Consider the following 20703-nt stretch of genomic DNA (forward strand, 5'->3'; position numbering starts at 1 on the left):
GGGCTGAAAAGAATGTGAAATAATTTCACATGACGACTTTTTCACAAGGCTGGATGAGGAACATGGCATCCTCTTTGAAAGAGAAAATCATCCTTGCTCATGTAAAAACCATTGCTTTCTTTCCTTTGGATTAGGCATGTAATAAGATTGAGAGATTCACTTTGGAATTTTTTAGACTTTTTTGTCAATATACGCTAGCTTGCCAGCAAGATGCTGTAGACTGCTGTAGAATTGTGACACCTGCAAGATGCCTTTTCCTGACTTGGGACTGAAGCCAGCTCTTGACCCCTTAGATTCCCCTCTACACCAACACCTCTGCAAGAGCACCCCTGATGTAAGAAAAAAAAATGATGAATGGTAATTACCTCACCCTCATTTAATGAGCATCTGCCATGTTTGAAGTGCCTTATATTCTTGATCCAAGTTAATCTTCAAAAACATCCTTAAAGAGAAGACTTATTATTTCCATTTTATAAATAAGGAAATAGGCTCAAAAAAGCTAACCAACTTACCTAGCATCATGAATAGTAGTGGTGAATGAGAAATTTTCCCATCCTTTATGAATCTGGAACTTGTGCCTTTTTCACAAAACCCGTCCAAAGTCACAGGGATAACAAATAGATACTGGCATGGCAGAGAGAAGTTACATAAGGGCAGCATTAGGATTTCACCTTGAAGGCCTACTGTAGTGGAGTAGAGAAACCATGAAAAATCCTCTGATATAAGGACAAAGAACTTTGATAAATATCTTTATTTTCTTTAATTGAAGAATAATTAATATACAATGTTATACTGGTTTCAAATGTAAAACATATTGATCAATAATTTTATACATTACTCGATGCTCACCACAATAAGTGTAATCACCATATGTCACCATGCAAAGTTATACAGAATTATTGAGTACATTCCCTAGGCTGTACTTTTCAACTCTGTGACTTACTCATTTTGTAACTGGAAATTTGTACCTAATTCCCTTTATTTATTTCACCCATCTCCCCATCCACTTCCCCTCTGGAAACCAACAGTTCTCTGTATTTAAGAGTCTGTTTTTTGGTTGGTTGGTTGGTTGTTGGTTGTTTTGTTTGTTAGATTCCATATACAAGTGAAATATGGTATTTGTCTTTCTCTGTCTTATTTCACTTGGCATAAATACCCTCTAGATCCATCCATGTTGTCACAGATAGCCAATCTCATTCCTTTTTATGGCTGAGTAATACTCCATTTAACTAGATATCTTAATTATGACATGTAACTGTGATGCCATTTTGTTACAGGCAATGCTTCTTTATAGTTCTATACACAATACTGAGTTGTACCTGGCATGTGGTAAGTGCCTGGGGAGTCTTCATTGAATAAATTTTTTAAAAAAAGTAAATAAATGAGGTAATAGAAAAGTAACTGACTAAAAAGCATCTTAGTGCTCTTAGTGACCAGAATTAACTATTTGAAGAGTTAGGACATTACCAGTTAAGATTTCAATTAACAGTTTATTTTTTTTATTTTTAATTGCAATATGGATGGAGGGTAAAAGGGATGTAGGCTTACAAAGAATCAGAAACATTAAAAAAGGATGCTAAGTCTTGACCTAATGAATTATATTTTTAAGTATTATTTTGATAAAGAAATAGACACATAGGGGCACCTGGGTGGTTCAGTCAGTTAAGCGTCCGACTTCGGCTCAGGTCATGATCTTAAGCTCATGCGTTCAAGCCCTGCATCAGGCTCTGTGCTGACAGCTCCAAGCCTGGAGCCTGCTTCAGATACTTTGTCCCCCCCCCACCCCCCCCCCCCCCCCATGCTCTGTCTCTCTCTCTCAAAAATAAATAAACATTAAAAAAATGTTTAAGGAGGTGCCTGGGTGACTCAGTCAGTTAAGCGTCCGACTTCAGCTTAGGTCATGATCTCAAGGTTCATGGGTTTGAGCCCCGCATAGGGCTCTGTGCTGACAGCTTAGAGCCTGGAGCCTGCTTCAGATTCTGCGTCTCCCTCTCTCTCTGTTCCTCCACTGCTCTCACTCTGTCTCTCTCTCTTAAAGATAAATAAAGATTTTAAAAAATATTTTAAAAAAATAAAAAAAAAGAAATAGACATATAAAGGTAGTGATGATCTTCTTTCTTTTTTACTCTTTCCGATCTGTTGTATGTTTTTGCTTAGCTGGAAATGCCTAGCTCTCTCAAATATTATGCCTGCTGATTTTATGTTATTCAAGCCTCATATTTTTTCTTTAATTGTTAAGCATTCTTACCTAATATCAATCATATTGAAATAATTTTCATGCCCATAAATTAGTTTATTATTATTTTTTTTCTCTCAAGCCATCTTTCCCAGTGTAATTAACTTACATATATCCATCTTTGGATTTCGTTTTCTTCCACAGCCGTTGTGACTGGTCATCAAATTCTCCAGGGCACTTTTATCTCTCTGTTCAAAACCACTTCCATTTACATTCTCCCTGCATTATTAGGTATCATGTGCTCCATTTGAATTTGGAAGTACCATTTCCTTGAGCCCTCTGGTAATAAACTGGGTGTATTTTTCATCAGTACCAATATTCATTTTCAGGAGAAACTATCAGAGTTGTCATTATATTATTTGCTAAAAGGCGATATGCCCTCCTAAATGACCTTAAAAAATAAATAAAAACCAAAAAAACCCCAAAAAACAAAGAAAACATAGATTCCTTTTCTACAGGTGTCAAATTAAAACAGGCCATGAACACAGTCCATGAGGTGTGGTTTCCCAGGGCTGCCAAGATTTCAGCTTTCTGCTCTTCCCATTGAGAGGAGCCAAATGTGCACCAGGAATGATTGATAAAGTGATGGCATCCCAAACTGTATTCACTTTAATTTCTGGTGACACAAAACTTAAACCAGAATAAACCCCCAAATCATAACTTGCTCCAGATATTTATGATGCTCCAGATATATAAAATTTCTTTATTACCTAGCAAAGAAATACTGTAGCATAAAAACAATCAGCATTTTCTCTAAACAGATTGTATTTCTGAATTAATTTCTGAAAACATTCTTAGGAAAGTTTACAAAGAGTTGGGGGTTTTCTGTGTCCCTTGACCTGTGATTCCTGTGCAGTGGAGCAAAGTGTCCTCCCCAGCCCTCGTTTATCTTCTATAGTTCTGTAGTCATTGCAGAACATTTTTTAAATGTTTATTTATTTATTTTATTTTATTTATTTTTTTAAGCATCAATAACCATATTTTATTTTATTTTTAAGAAAGAGACAGAGTGTGAGCAGGGGAGGGGCAGAGAGAGAGGGAGACACAGAATTCGAAGCAGGCTCCAGGCTCGGAGCTGTCAGGACAGAGCTAGATGCGGGGCTCAGACTCCCGAAATGTGAGATCATGATCCGAGCCAAAGTCAGACTCTTAACCAACTGAGACACCAAGGCACCCCTATTGCAGAACATTTGTAAATATCTTGTGTTTGCATATCTTGCTTCATTTGCAAATTTAAGGACATGTAATATTTTAAAAGAAATTTAAAAAAAAAATTAATGTTTATTTTTAAGAGAGAGAGAGAGAAACAGAATGTGAGTGAGGGAGGAACAGAGAGAGAGGGAGGCACAGAATTCAAAGCAGTCTCCAGGCTCCAAGCTGTCAGCACAGAGCCTGACCTGGGGCTCGAACACTGAGCCACCCAGGCACCCCATTAAAATAATTTTTTTCTTAAAGAAAAAGACTCCATGTGATACAGTTAGGTCCAAACACGGTATACTTTACATCTATATCATTTGACTTTTAAGTCTTAATATTTCGGTCCCTGAGATTTGACAAGATATACTGGATTGCTAACTACTAGAGTGCTGTGCAGATGGCAGAGGACTACAATATTTTCTTAGAGGGCCCTTTAAAAATTGTACCTGTGGAGGCAGGATCGCTCTTGTTCCATCCTGACAGGGATGGTGGATTTAATAGGTTCCCTGGAGCTTTTCATCACATTATAACTCTTTCTGTGATGGTCAGTTTGGGTCCACATTATGTGACCTGACTTTCAACTCATTTGAACTGCTGTCAGGCTGCTCAGGAATTGAGGGCTACTGGACAATTCTGTTGTTTTCCAATTGGGAAAACAACAATCCTGCATGAAAACTCCTGACAAAGTCCAGAATTATGCTCTTTAGAGCCAAACTGAGTCAGACTGATACCTGGAAACATCTTTGGCCTGCTGTGGCTGGAATGCCTTATCATAGTGTAAATCTGTGTTGCTTTGCTCTACAATAAGAGCATGTCTATCTCTTGCCATCTTCCATTCCCAGAGGTTGAAACTGTTATCACATCCACAGTGCTCCTTTTTCAGTTAGCTAGTGCTGCTCGTCAGCATTCCTGCAGAAAGGACAGTGTCTCTCCTAAATGTTCTCCCCAGACCCAGTGCGTGGTATTTAAATTAAGAAAGCTCAGACATGTCTGAAAGGAACTGAGGTATTGCATCTAGCTTTGCCAATCCACTGATTAAAATTCTTGCCAAGTGTTACATTATGCACAGCTTCCTTATTTTGGCTGTAAATTTCATTGCATATTTTTCCAGGATGAGAAAGTTTGTACTTTTTATTTCATAAGCCCACATAATAAACACAGCTTTCTTCAAAACCATTTGAGGTGTTGGATGTGTGTGCTAGGTTAAAATATAGGGCTCTTTTGTGGAGGAAAGCACATGTGGCTTGTTTTAACTTCTCCCACAAGCATTTTGGGTGGGACAAAATGGTTGTGCTGGGGAAAAAGAAAAGAGACATTTGATGAGCTGCAGGGTTATCCAAGTCATGGCTTTCTCCTCTCTGAAGTCACTTTTCTGTGAATTTGAAGAATGGACAACATTTTCTTTATCATCACAGAGAAACCCATTTGCCCTCTCCCGCGGCCACCACCACTTGTCAGCCTTGCATTTCTTTATTTTTTAGTGGGTGAACATGTGAATCAAAAGTTCTCACCAAATAGAACTTTCTCTAGCAGAAAACTTTGTGAAGTTTTCTTCACATTCAGTTGCCATCCTGGTGAGAAATCTTTGGTGTTTTGTAGGAACACATAGGTTTAGAAGGAGTTTGTCTGGAAAAGGCCATAAAACAAGCACTTTGGACCCAGTGACTAGACCTGCAGTGGAAAAGGTGAAGCAAATGAAAAGTATTGCTCCATTTGCTTCTAGAAATGTATTTTCCTTTGGCAGCAACCTTGTAGGAAGAGGGCACCCTTGAGGGTGTGGAGGTGGGGAGTTTAAGTGACATTAAAATAGCATAGGCCTGGGATTTGGGTATTGAATGCCCATTGGCAGGTCACATTAGAACCAAGATGCTCCTTGAGGCTCCACTGGGCAGATTACTGCTTTCGTTCCCAAAAGAAATAATTCTGAATTTCTCCCCCCGCCCCCCGCCACATTTTATTAAGTGGAAACTTTTTCTGGAAAACAAAAAAAAAAATCTCAACCTATTTATTTAGAAATATTTTAAGTGTGTACATGGGAATGCAATTATAGTTACAGAAATTACATGTGATACTATTCATTCTATTCTCTTATTGCTTAGGTTAAATATTGTTTTTTAATGCTAAAGTTTAATTTGATATACGGTGCTTGTTTTTTTTTCCTCTGAGAATTTTTACTAGCATATTCCCATGAGAGTTTAGAATTGTTAAGGCAAAATCTTCATCCATGCAGGCACATATATTGAATTTTTTACTGGAAGGAAATAAGGGAATTTAACCAAAATTATAAACTCCTATAAACTCCATTGTTTGTATTTTTACTATTTAAAAAAAAAAAGAGCTAAACCTTTTCTAAAAATTAATCTTTAAAAATTTTTTAAATGTTTATTTATTTTTGAGAGAGAGAGAGAGAGAGACAGACAGACAGACAGACAGGGTGTGAACAGGGAGGAGCAGAGAGATCGGGAGACAGAATCTGAAGCGGGCTATAGGCTCCGAGCTGTCAGCACAGAGCCTGACTCTGAGCTCAAACTCACAAGCTGCAAGATCATGATCTGGGCCGAAGTTGGACACTAACTGACTGAGCCACCCAGGCACCCCTCTAAAAATTAGTCTTTAATAAATGGTCAACTTTTACTTTAATTAAACTAAAAAGCAAAAGTGAAAAAGAAAGAATAATTTTATTGCTTGACAGAATGATCACAATGTTTTTGCCCTTAAGTTTTTTTCTTCACATAAGATTACTCTTCAAAACTCCTGTTGAAAATAAATAATGGGAGAAGAGAAAGTTGACATTTGGATTGGGGCAATAAATGCCATCTTCATGTGCAGACTTTGGGGAAAAGGACTGCTTGTTGTTTATCTCCTACCCAGACCTACAGATATATTGAGGCATTATTAGTCCTTGTAGTACTCCAGCAGAGTGAGTGGCAAATAGTTTAATTTACCAAAACAAGGATTCTCTTTTGTGTATGTCAAGATTTTATATTTTTTCAAATACATATATACTGACAGGCTTTTATCACTTTCCTTTGAAAACCAATTGAGGGGCGCCTGGGTGGCTCAGTCGGTTGAGCGTCCGGCTTCGGCTCAGGTCATGATCTCACAGTCTGTGAGTTCAAGCCCCGCGTCGGGCTCTGGGCTGACAGCTCAGAGCCTGGAGCCTGCTTCTGATTCTGTGTCTCCCTCTCTCTCTGCCCCTCCCCTGCTCATGCTCTGCCTCTCTCTGTCTCAAAAATAAATAAAAACATTAAAAAAAAAAATTAAAAAAAAAAAAAAAAAAGAAAACCAATTGAAAGTTCACAGAGATTTCTCTTTTTGTCTTAAAGATTTTTAATCCTTTATCATATCACCTGAAGCCATTAGTATTTCCTGAAGCAGATGGGAGTATGAACCACAAAATGACATATTTACTTCTTCGTAGGAAGAAAATGAGGAGAAAAGATTCTATAACACGACTGAAGTTTAAAAGCTGAATTCCTTGAGGAAAGATTACTTTTCTCCATAGGTCTCATTTTCTGATAAAACAGATGAGGTTGTCTTGGAAGCATCTGTTAACATTGACCTACATCATCCCTAGTTTTGAACTTATGTTCCCCAGCCACTGAGAAGTTTCCAATAGAAGAGGAAGTATGCAAGTTGACTCATTTTTTATTTCTTGGAAAGAGAGAGGTCTCTTTCGCATTGCATTTCTGTTTGACCTACTCTCTATTAAGAAGACTCCCCCAGAAACAAGGGCACAATCTATGCCTTTAACCCAGGCAAAGCCACACTCTAGAAGCAGGTCTATTATGGCTGCTCTGAGAATACAGATATTATTGCTTCTTTACTTAAGGTCAAAATTTCCATTAATGCTTAGACTCTATTAACTTCAGATTTGAAGATTATTTTGTGGAGTTATTCTCTCAAAGGGTATAGTGATAAGACCTGCCTTTTCATAGTTCCTTGAGAAGGGTCTCTGCCTGGGTTGGAGCAATGAGGTTGACCTTGAATAAGAACTGAATTTGATATTTTTTTCTTCCCAAGCAAAGTTGCCAAATTAAAAAGTGGGGGGACAAGGGAAGAGAGAGATAGAGAGAGAGAGAGAGAGAAAGAGAGAAAGAGAAAGAAAAAGAGGTAGGGTTTATTACTGAGCTTTTGGGCCACCAGCTAATATATTCTTTGCCTGAAATCCCTGTCAGCTCTGATGGCAAATTTACCCTTCATCAGACCATCTCTGTGGACTTCCAGGGAAATATGATCCTCATTCTCTTCTGTGGGTTCTTTACTAGTATCTACCTAGAGTAAATCCAGCCTTATTGCTGATGGAAATATCCCTGCCTGGTGAGAGCTGATGAAATGTAAACCATCTTAAGGTCACATGGTTGTTAGACTGGCACATTCTAGGTTCTTCTAGCTGCCATTCCTTCTTTAATGATATGGTCAGCACTGCCCTGGCATCCTCCATTGATCTGTTGGGACTTTTGCCTGCTGTTGCCTTCTAATGTTTTGTCAGCTCAGAATTTCTTAGCAATTAATACTTCTGTAATGGTCAAAGAAAAGTTACTCATCTGGAGTTTCAAGGAATATGTCTCAGCTAAATTAAAATGCATGCCTACAACATTTAAAAACAGTGTTAGGTTCCAAGTTACAGAAGTTCCATTCCCACCCCAGATAGTGGGCTACATAAGACATATGCTCACTAACAAAAAATGTTTTCTCTCACTGAGTGAGAAATACTCCTAATGTGACGTCTCCATAGATGCTATAAAAAATTCAGTCACCTACCAGCTCTTTTTTCTACCATACCACACTAAAGCCTTTATGTTCATGCTCATTAGATGACTATGGTAGTCTGGCCACCAAGTTTAAGTCTCGTGCAGAAAAGTGGAACAGTAAGAAATACTGCTAGTAGTATAATAGTAAGAAGGCCTAGTAGTAGTAGTAGTAGTAGTATAGATAGATGGATCTGCTGTGTGAGTAAACCCTCTGTAATGAGATTCTTAGGAACTCACTCAATGGCATCTCCTTCTGTCTAAATTGCTCACTCATATCTTTTACATTTTTGAGAGACCTGCTGGTAAATATAGATTTTTAGCTGGGCATGTAGCCACCCCAATCAATATAGGGATTCTGTTAGTAGGGGAAATGAGAATTGATAATGGGTAGACAACCAGTAATCTATATCATTTTCTTTGGTCAAGGCTTTTTTTTTTTTTTTTTTTTTTTTTTGTAAAGACAGAGCATGGCTATGTGGAAGGAAATACATGGGTTAGGTCTTAAGTAATATGTTTACCATGAAGTTAGCATTGACTAAATATATCTTTATCATCATCTGAGTAGGATTCTAATCAACTTGACTTTCTCAGTCTCAAACCTAATGATGAGATAGAACTCATTGATTCATATTTTCCCTAAGAAGGATTTTAGAAGGTCTGTTTGTTGTTGAGAAATATTTTTATATTCTCACTTGGGAATTCAAGTTTAACAAGAGGGACCAAAAATCATTGTTTGTTGGGCATCTGAACAATTAGTTAGGTCTTAGATTCTAGGAAATAGAAGTATCTCCTAATTTTTAAAGATCAGTTTCTAAACTTTTTTTTTTTTTAATTTTTTTTTTCAACGTTTTTTATTTATTTTTGGGACAGAGAGAGACAGAGCATGAACGGGGGAGGGGCAGAGAGAGAGGGAGACACAGAATCGGAAACAGGCTCCAGGCTCCGAGCCATCAGCCCAGAGCCTGACGCGGGGCTCGAACTCACGGACCGCGAGATCGTGACCTGGCTGAAGCCGGACGCTTAACCGACTGCGCCACCCAGGCGCCCCTAAACTTTTAAGATTAGAAATGAAGAAAGCTATATGTGTGACCCTTAACTGAACATTGCTCCAGGTTCCTGAGCTAGGAAATGTGTAAATGTTTATTCTTTTACATTTGTCATCTTCTCCTGGGACTACAGCCCAAGTCTTTCCTAGTCAAATTGGCCAACATCAGGAGGCTTATAACAGAAGTTAATTTTTAAGTCAGCCCAAGGCTGTTTCAGATAGCTTAATTCCTTGCATCTGTGAAGCTTCAAGATGTGGATCTCCTTGTCAGCGTATTGCTTTTTCTAACAGATATTTCTTCTCCTCCCTAAAGGGAACACTGATGCTATTTAGTACCTGACACATAAATCTTTCATGCAAGCTACAGGTGACCTCTAATGGAATCAACTTTTCACCTGATTACTTCAGCTATATTGTTTTTCTTTCCTAAGAGTTTCAGACAGTTATTTAACCTTTTTATTTTTCAAAAAGATTTTTTTTTTAGTTTTTTTTTTAATGTGTATTTATTTTTGAGAGAGGTAGAGACAGAGTGCAAGTGGGGAAGGAGAAGAGACAGAGGGACAGAATCTGAAGCAGCTTCAGACTCTGAGCTTTAGCACAGAGCCCAACATGGGGCTCGGAGTCATGGACTGCGAGATCATGACCTGAGCTGAAGTCAGACACCTACTTAACCGACTTTCCTTTGTGTGTTTTTCCTGATGATGATGGCTAAACATATCAGTTAGCCTTTCTGTGTAACAAATCACCCCCAAAGTTTAGTGGCTTAGAACAACTACTTATATAACTCATACTTCTGTGGATTCACCAATAAGCTGGACTGGTCTTCTCATGGACAGTTCTCACATATATATTTGTGGTCAGTTGGTAGGAAAGTTAAGTGCTGACTAGTGTAGTATGGCTCCAGCTGGGATAGCTTATCTCTGTACCATGTAGTCTCTTCTCCTTCAGCAGGCTGGGCTGGGCTTGTTTACATAGTTGCTAAGCAGAATTGTGAAAGGCCTTTTGAGGCTTAGGCCTAGAACTGGCACAGGGTTACTTCTGTCTCATTCTGTCGGCCAAAGTAAGTTATAATATCAGCTGAGATTGAGGGTATGGGGAAACAGATTCCATTTCTTGATGAAAGGAGCTGTAGAGTCACATTTCCAAGGGCATGGATGCAAAGATGGGAATAATTGTTTTAATCCTCTGTGCAGCAATTGCATTGGTAGAAATATCTACCACAGCAACATTCTTTGAGTACTTATACAGGCACTACACAAGCTAAGCACTGTACAAAAATGTTGCCTTAGTTAATTAGAATAAGAACCTTAGAAGGTAGATACTAATATTATACCCATTGTATAGATGTAGAAACTCTTAAGTGATAGTCTAGCAGTTTGATTCTAGAGCCCTGTTAATCAGTTTGTCTGTTGACTTCATTTTTTTACTTGTGTACCTTTCTCAGTACAATTTTTTTTAGCATGCCCTTATAAATTGTGTGTTTACCTGTAAATTATGTACAAGTATTATTGTCAGTCTTTGTGTTAAATATTAGTAAATTTGAATTCCATTCTTATTGTATTAGATACATATAAATATCAAGAAAAGTTTAAATATATTCGTCCATCTCCTTTATGGATGTCTTGTAAACTTACTTTGGAGACCATACACCAGGGACCTCTTTATGGTCATTTTTAGTCATTGCATGATTACCATATCTATCTTTGGGTGAAACAGCATTTAATCAAGATCCAGCTTGCTACTGGACTTCAGTTCTAGTTTCAGTTAATATTTCCTGCTTTAAATACAAACTGTTAAGGACATGGATTCTTTAAATATTTGATTAGGACTTATTGGACACTATAGCTCTAATTAAATTTAAAGGGGATCTTCTGATTTATTAGAGCTAGGACTCATGACTTTATGCATCCAGTGAATTATCAGATGATTTGCTATAGACCCAACTATTCACCACTCCTTGGAGGTTTGTCAAGAAAACAAGATGATAAAGAGGAGTTATTCTTAAAGTTCTCAATTGGTAATGTATATCTGTATTATCTGTTGAGATTAATAAATGTAGGTTCTGGGTCCTACTGCTAGGGAGACTGATCCTATAGATTTGAGGTTGGGTCTAGGAATCCACATTTTTTTCCCAGGTTTTTGAGGTGATATTGATGTACTTCAAAAGCAATAAAATTTGGATTCTGCCACTTAACAGGTGAATGACCTTAGACATTTACTCTTGCATTGGTTGAGTTTCTTCAGCTATAAAATGAGAAAAGTAGTAAAGTCCAGGACCACCTTGCAAAATTGTTTTGAGAATGAAATATGTGGTAACTTTGTCAAAGAACTTTACAAAATGTAACACATTAACGTGTGAAATATTACCCAGATTTTTTTTATCTATTAAAAGACATATTCTCCATAACTAAGATACTCTATATATTGCCAATAATTTTCATTTCAGTGAAAATATGGTTCCGAGCATTTCTGTCTTATTCACTTGCTTCCCAAGGGAAGGGACCATGGTTTTGATGGAGATAGAAGAGAGTAGGGATTAAGGACATAGATTAAATTCAAACAGACGTGAGTTCTGACCGCAGCTTCTATGTGATCTTGCACTAATTCCTTAATACCACTTCTTTGTTAAGTAGTAGTTCCTACTTCCTAATCCTAATAGTTCCTACCTGTGAAAAATTTTATGATGATTAAATGTAATAACATAACCAACATTTACTACATACTTGCTACATGCCAAACATTATTTGAAATGGTTGTCATGTAATAACTCGTTTACTCACAAGAACCCTATGGTTTTGAATAGAGGTCCTATAAGGGCCCTTGTTTTACAGTTGAGGAAATCAGAGGATGGGAAGAAACGATGGTGGCACTGGGACACAAACTTCTGCCTTCTGACTCCAGAGTCATCCTCTTTCCATCTTGTAGCACCACCTCTTATTAAAGGCAAAGCTTGCAAGTTATTTAGCACACCAGAAGGCACATTGTAAATCCTCAAAAGATGTTACCTATTGTTATCATCATTTGATTTCTTCACAGCTTCTTGCAGAATGCTTTGTGCAAGGTATTTGTTTAATAAATTTATGTTGATTTGATTTGGAAAGAACTCCATTGTATTCTCTTGGGCTTCTAAAAGATATATTCAATGAGAGAGTCTCTTATTTTTCAAGCTAATGTGATTTATGTGGCTGCTTTTAGATTAAGTTACTGCCTTTTATTTACAAAAGAAGATTAAATGAATATGTACAGATCTAAGAACTTCAAAATCCTCCTTGCTAAAAACTGTTTAAAAATTTGTCTTTGTAAGACAAAGAAGAATGCTTATAGGGCCAATTTATAAAATAAGTGGATTTTGCTAAATAGTATGTTTAGTATTTTTCAAAACACGTATTTAGAACTCTTCCCTGGTTCTTTTTTGCTAGTTCTTACGTTTCCTGGTGCACTGTATCTGATGGATTCCTGTTCAGTGCTTTGTCGCTTGTTTTTTCTTTCCTGTTTTCAGTATCAAGTTGTTCATCTGTATATAAAATGGGGAGCTTTACCTGAGGAATACCAAAGAGGCAGATTGGAATGTATGGGGTAAAATAAATCTTAGGTCAGAAAAAATGATGTGGTTTCATGTCCCATTGCTTTGTCTTTATTTTAGCTATTTAAATAGTGGGTAAGACTATCCTATAAAAACATACTCAAAATCTACACCTCAGGGTACTATTGACACAAGTGAAGAACAATACCCCCTCAAGCACAACTGAAACCCATTGTTCCAGCCCATCCAAGACAGTCTAATTCTCTAGGTTATGTTGTAAGGAAACCTAACCAAGATGGTATAATTAATAGACTGAAGTCTTCTGGATTTAGCCATTGTTGAATAACTGGAGGAAATATGCCAGGAGCCAAAGTCCCTTGCCTTAGTTAACCATCTGCCTGAAAGCATTTTGGTCTCACTTGTCAGGATGGTAAATGACAGATGTGTCAGCACAGCAGAAAATGTGGTCTTTGGAAGAAGTTGTAGCCAGATTCCTCTTAGCCCTGATGAAGAGCAGCTCTGTGAGTGACCACAGCGTTCACTCCATTACTAGCTAATCATACCACAGACAGTTTTTAGGCAGTCCTCAGCCTTTATCTTCTATTAGTCTGCTTTCAATCACAAAGTAAGAGAACAACTATTTGAATGAATAGGACAGACTGGCTTTGGCATTCACAGAGTCCTCAGCATTTAGCATGATTAAGAATTCTGAGGCATACCTACGGAAGTGAACTTGGCTAAAACAATATGTTCATTCTAGTAGTAAAATCTGATTTTTTCCCTATAAAAGTTAAAAAAAAATAGCAGTATTCAAACTGAATGAAAATTACCAGTATGGTATTTACAACAGAAGTAAAAGTGGTAGTCAAAGCCAACTGCTATTACAAACGTCCCCAAATCTCAGTGGCCTTACATAATAAAATGTTTATCTATCACTGGATTGACAGTCCATTGTGGGAAGTGGGGTGGGGTGGGGCTCTGTTCCACACAGGATTTAGGGATTTAGGCACTTTCCATTTAGCTGCTGTACCATCTCCTGGGGAACTGGACTCTTCCAGTGGGTCCTCTGCATGCAGCCTGCAGAAAATGGATGATGATGTGGAAGACTGTATGCAGCATTTTTAGGGATTGGATATACAAGTAGTTACATCATTCATTCATTCATTCATTTATTAGAGAAAGAGAGAGAGAGCACATGCGTGAGCTGGGGAGAGGGGCAGAGAAAGAGAGAAAGAGAACCTCAAGCAAGCTCCGTGCTCAGCATGGAACCTGACATGGGGCTTGATCCAATGACCCTGGGATCATGACCTGAGCTGAAGTCAAGAGTCGGACAATCAACTCGGTGAGTCACCCAGGTGCCCCTACTTACATCATTTTTAACAGTACCTCTCTGAGCAGAACTCAATCTCATGACCTCACATAACTACGAGGGAGGCTGGGGATTGCTCTCTAGCTATATAACCAGAAAGAAAAAATAAGTGGACTTTAGTGAACATATTTATTTATAGAGTTAATCATCTTTTCTTTTTTCCTATTGTGAATATCTCTTTTGTAGGATAATAGACATAGGTAGTCCTACTGCTCTCTGGGATATCGTGTCCAACATTTGTTTCTCTTTTAGACTTTTGGTCTTGGGTTTTTTGTTTGTTTGGTTTTAGTTTTAGTTTTATTTTTGTTTTTTTAGTTGTAAGTACGTTTAGACATTTTGGGTCTGACTGAATACCTTCTCTGCCAGCGCAGGTATTGACTGTTGGACCTCCATCCCCTCCCACCTGGGGGATGGGGGTGAGAGAAATGTAAAAAATGCTACTATGTTGAATCTCACATCTTCCCAGTATTCAGCCTGATGCATTCTGACCCTAAGGGATGGTGAAGGAGCAGATGTTCTAGTGGGCTGCCCCAGACCCACGGAAGTAGGTGAATTTTCAGATTCTGTGAATTTGTTAAAATTTTTTAATGTTTAATTGTTTTTGAGAGAGAAAGAGAGAGAGAGAGGGTGGAGGAGGGGTAGAGAGGGAGGGAGACACAGAATCTGAAGCAGGGTCCAGGCTCTGAGCTGTCAGCACAGAGCCTGATGTGGGGCTTGAACTCGGGGATGGTGAGGTCATGACCTGAGCTGAAGTCAGATGATTAACTGACTGAGCCACCCAGGTGTCCATGTTAGTACTTTTAACATGGAAGCTCATCACTAGACTTGTGACCACAACATTGTGGCTATGTATTTAACTTTTTTTTTTTTTTTTTTTTTAACTTCTGGTTCTTTGGATTTAACTAGCCTGACTACTTCAGTAACATAGAGAAAAAAAAAAAAAAAAAAAAAAAAAACTACACTAGTTTTACTCCCAAATTTACTTGCATGTAGTTCAACTGTATTAAGCACTTTCAAAAAGTCAGTTATTAAGATAACTAGGGATATAAAAAGAATGAGCAACCTCCTGTACCTTCAAGGAACTGATGGACTAGAGGACAGAAATTTTCTAGCACATAACCAGTCTGCTATATTTATATAATAGCTATAAAACAATTATATGTATGAAAATAAGGGTATAACCCAGAATATGGGAACATAAAAAGGCATTATTGTGTCCTGTAAATGTTGTGAGTAGCTTTTTAGAGGAGGAAAGATTGGTACTAGAAGTTGAACAATGAGAAGACCTTGCTAGGCAGGAAACAGGGAGGGGTAGCTAGATATTTGGGATAGAGAGTACTTTGCAAAGGAAGTTGCATCGTGTTTAGGGAATGATGAGGATTTAGATGTGTCAGATGAGATGATGTCAGGGGGGGAGAGAGTGGGATGATGTGAGGTTGGAAGGTTAAGTTGGAACCACATTTGTAAAGGGTCTAAAAGACCAAAATTTGGAATTAAGGGCTTTATAATGTAAGATAAGGGGAATAGCAAACATTACTTTAGTATGAAAGTATAAAATCAGATTTGCATTTTAGGAAAATAAGTCTAGCAAAAGAATTAACAATAGATTAGAGAATTTTAAGTTGTCATACTGAGTTCGTGCATATAGACGCATTATTATTGTTTTTGTCTTTCAAAGACACAAAAACCCACTTTCAAGTAGAGAATTGATACAATAGATAATACCACTTCCTTTTTCTCCTGTGCACTTTTTCTAAGGGCCACATACAGCTCTAAAATAATATGTCATGTTTTAGCCAATAAAAAATGCAACTTCCAGCTTCTGATAATGACAGACTAGCTTGTATCAGAGTAGACTTCCTACCAATAGTAATTTATAATTCTTGACAATATATAAAAGCAATGACAGAAACCGTTCATTGGCACTAGAGAGCAACTAAAGAGGATTCAGCCTTGGAAAGAAGAAACACACTGGGTGAGATCCACATTTAAATGGCTTTGACCACAAGGGCCCTCCTTGCCCACCATGGGAAGTAGCTGATAGGACTCAAATAAAAAGCAGTAGTTTTACTGATTTTAGGAATCATAGGACGAAGTCAGGTGGTCAGAACAACTAGGAATTGAGATTAGGGTACCTGAAGGGAGAGAGTCACAAAGGAGGGAATGCCCAAATCTGTAAATGAATACCTCTAATTTTTGGCAGAGCCTTAAACTGCATGTACAGATAATGAGTCCAAGGAACCCAGGAAGAAAACATGAGCTTGAAGGCTGAAAGAAGTAGAACATTCAGTTTCTCACTTTAGGGATATAGAGTTTAGAAATTTAGTTCCCCCAATTTAGAGGGAATTGACAAACACCTTGGGTTTTCCATTGAAACTCCAGAAGTTTAATGCTTTAGGAATAAAGACCACATCCTAGAATTAAGGGAAAAACTGGAATAAATCTACCGTAACAAAAGCCTAAAATTAAGCCTCCATATTACCTGGCAGTAATTTAACTGCTTGCTAGAGCAGCTTGCTAGAGCAAGCGTCAGTGCTGTTTGGAGTAAGATAATTTAAAGCCTTTATAACATATTAACAATGTTTGTCATCAGTAATTACTGGACAAGCAAAGAAACAAGAAAATGTGACCCAGCAACATGGGGAAAATCAGTCAATATAAACAAATTCATAGCTGACATAGATATTGGAATGGGAGGCAGGGTTGTTAAAATCACTATACAAAATCTGTGAAGGCATTTACATGAAAAGACAGGCAAGGAGATGGAAAAGTTCAGGAGTGACACAAAAACTGTAAGAAAAAGAACCAAATGAAAATCTCAAGATCTAAAAAAAAATCTCTGAAATTAAAAAGAAAAATTGGATGGAACTAATTGCAGATTTAACACAACTCAGTAATAAAAAGACAATAAAAATTAGCAAAAGACATGAGCAGACATTTCCAAAAAGAATATATATGAATGGCCAATAAGCACTTGGCAAGATACTTAACATCGTTAATCATCGGGGAAATGCAAATTGAAATCACAGTGAGAAACCCCTTTTTATCCATTAGAATTGCTAAAATCAAAAAGGCTGACAACACCAAAAGACTGTCAAAATTTGAATTCACATACTTTGCTGGGGGTAGATGTAAATTTGTATATCACTTAGGAAAACTGTGTATTAGTTCTTTATAAAGTAAAATATATACCAACCCAGCAATTTTATTCATAGTTCTTTGTCCAGTGGAAATGAAAACATGTAGCCACACAAGGACTTGTAACTTGTACAGACTTATTCACAATAGCTAAAAACGAAACATGTCAATGCCTATTTGTACATGAGTGGATAAAGAAATCGTGGAATTTTCAACAATGGAATATGACTCAGCAATAAAAGGGAATGGAACACTGATGCACACAACAACATAGATGGATCTCAAAAATAAGATGAGTGAAAGAAGCTAACCCCCAACCCCCATCTCTTGTATGAAGTTTGAAGTTATAAAATAGGCAAAACTTAGCTATGCTGGTCAAAATCAGAAAAGGGGCTCTCTCTAGGGTGAGAAGGGAAATTGTATGTAAAGAGCACAAGAGAACTTTATTGATATCATGGTTACATGAGTAACGTACTTGTTAAAACTCATCAAAACTGTACTTTTGAAATCTGTGTATTTGATCGTATGAACATTATAACTCATGAGTACAATTGATGGGAACTGAAAAGCAATGCAATATGGTAGTTCAACATGCCACTTGCAGGGACTGAGGTAAGACTATTTGGATTCAGGTCCTGCAGGCAGTGAATTATAATGGGTAAGGGTGTGGTTGCAGCATCAGACAAAACGGAGCTTTTGAATCGCAATGCCAATATTTTGTGAATATTGGAAAGTTACTAACCTCTTCTAAGCTTCTATAAAATGGAGATGATAAAATTAGTATCTACATGGTAAGGTTGTCCTCAGTATAGTGGCTGGCATATAGATGCACTCAAGAAATGTAAGCTGAAGTCATTATTGTTAAATAGCTCTTCAGCCATTCTTTCATTGCCCTAATGCAGTCATGAATGCTGGTATAACATGAAGATTTTGAGAATTAGATATCTACAAACTGCATTACACTGCAATCTAAATAATGGAGGCAATATTTGACAGCATATGATTAAGTACACGAGCAAATCTTATTTTAATTATCCATTTCAAACTAAGTAACTATCTCTTTGCCAAGAAAAAAAGTATTCAATTTAAACTACTTTTCTTGAAGCTCTTGTAAAAAAATGCAAACATAAATTAGGACCTAATTTTCTTCTTAATGGTCTCACCCTCAGTTTCCCATCTCATAATCACTTTTTATATGTTAACATATCTTTCAAGTACATATATGTATGCATGTACCTGTATCTGTATAAGTGTGGGTGTGGCTGTACTATTTATGTACTCTTCTAAACCTGACATTTCACTTAAAAATCTTTCCTAGTTTGAAACTATTTACATATAGAGTTGGCCCATTCTTTTTAATAGCCACATAATCGTGCATCGCATTGATGGAATTTGATTTATCTAACTAGCTCTCTAAGTAGTTCCAAGTTTTCACTATTATAAAGAATTTTGAAAGTTTTTACTTAAGTCTTTTGCAGTTGTGTTAATTATTCCATAGAATAAATTTTTTAAAAATGCTGTGTGAAAGAGTTTGAAGAAAATTTATCAAGCCTTTTTTTTGTAAGAGAAAAGTTGTATGTGTGAGTGTGTGTGTGACTAAGCAGTGAAAGAATGAGCATGTTGAAGATTCTCTGAGTGGTGGAATAAATGGTGGTTTTCTTTCTTTTTTTAAAAAAAAAATTAATGTTTATTTTTAAGAGAGAGTGAGAGACAGAGTGTGAGCCATGGAGGGGCAGAGAGAGAGGGAGACACAGAACCTGAAACAGGCTCCAGGCTCTGAGCTGTCAGCACAGGGCCTGATGCAGGACTTGAACCCACGCACCGTGAGATCATGACGTGAGCCGAAGTCGGACGCTTAACTGACTGAGCCACCCAGGCACCCCATGGTGGTTTTCATATTCTTCTTGCTTCTCTATATTTCTTATTTTTAAATAAGGAAAGGAGTTATTTTAAAATCTATAAAAGACCCATCCACTAGATGGGTTTAAGATAATTAAATTATTAACTTATAATTAACTAGATAATTAAATAATTACGAGAACTATTAATGAGGCACATAACACTGTCTTAAATGCTATGTGGTGCCTCTCATGCACTATATTATTTAAATTCTATGTACAACCATGTGAGGTAGTGCCATTATCGACACCAATTTCTAAGGAAACTGGGACTTGAGTATCATATGACTGGTAAAGGCAGAGTCCATTTTAACCTTGTTATTCTCATATATTATAGCCCAGAGTAGTCTGGAATCATTTTGTTGTGAGGGTCCTTGAGCCCAGGTTCATTCTCAGACTCTACATGAATGGTGATGTAGTCAAGCCCAGATGAGCTTGTTTCCCTAGGGGGTCTTCCTCAGCTGAAAGCAATGTCTTCATGCCAGTCCATGGTAGCAGAAGCTACTTGAACATTAGACAAGTTGTCTGCCCCTCACTGATCACCTTTCATCCACTATCTGGCTTCCTTTCAAAATAGAAATAATAGTAATATTAATAATAATAACAATAACAATAATAAGAGGCAATAATCAATTACATGCTGGTGTGTACCAGGGAGGCAGGGGGACTCCTTCTGATCTCTAATATCCTGGTTTATTTTCACATCCCAGGTTACAATGATTCTCTTTCTCTGTCTCCTTATCCTTGTTTAGGAGTCTTACATTTCCTTTCCATGCAAGGGGCCCAATCAATAACAACTAAGAACCCAAGTTTTCAGTTTCCTAATTTATGTGCATATGATCTTTGACCTTTCCATCTGTGTACTTGCCCCTCATCCAGTAGTATAAGATTTTAATTTCCAGCAGCATCAGATTTGTGTTTTCAAAAGGCGAGTTTCACTGTGTAGGCCAGGTGTTGAGGGGGGAGGCTGAGAGGCCAAAGGACTGGTGACGCTTGAGGTTGGTGAAAGTCAGGAAGCTGATCATTTAGCAGAGCTAGGGCAGCAACAGCCGAGGTTCTTGGCTTAGTGCCTGTCAAGTGAGTGAGGGTGACTTTATGGGTGTTTACTAAGACCTAAGGTGCCCTTGCCCATCATCTAGTGCCCTGTCAGATACCCTGCAGACACACAGCTGTATTTGTGTCATGCTTTTGGGGGAGGGGAAACTCGGAGGTCTGGTTCTTTTCCTCATGGCTTTAATTCTACTCTCAGTTTTGAAGTGAGTACAGATGTTTCAGAGTGACGTTCTCACTTTCTTCTTGACCTTTTTTCTTCTATAACCCGTGATATGGCAGAGACAACACTTACCAGCTTGGGAGACAGAATTGTTAGCATTTCTTCCCAATCCTGTGTTTAGTGTCATCAAGTTAATAGTTAGACATTGGACGTGGTGGGGATATTTACACAATTGATAATGGAAAATGCTGTAAATCAGCGACTCCCCACCCCAAGAGAAACTATTGTTTAATGTTGACCAGCACACTACACGACTTCTATAACCCTTCT

The 20703-nt window shown here is 37.7% G+C and overlaps 1 protein-coding gene across 1 annotated transcript in view; it reads left to right on the plus strand.

Annotated features, from left to right (window-relative positions):
* Positions 1-20703, plus strand: part of MACROD2 (mono-ADP ribosylhydrolase 2) — a 2036271-nt gene that overhangs the window by 709079 nt on the left and 1306489 nt on the right. The window lies entirely within an intron of this gene.

The sequence above is a fragment of the Panthera uncia genome (assembly GCF_023721935.1).
Source record: "Panthera uncia isolate 11264 chromosome A3 unlocalized genomic scaffold, Puncia_PCG_1.0 HiC_scaffold_11, whole genome shotgun sequence".
Classification (NCBI taxonomy): Eukaryota; Metazoa; Chordata; class Mammalia; order Carnivora; family Felidae; genus Panthera; species Panthera uncia.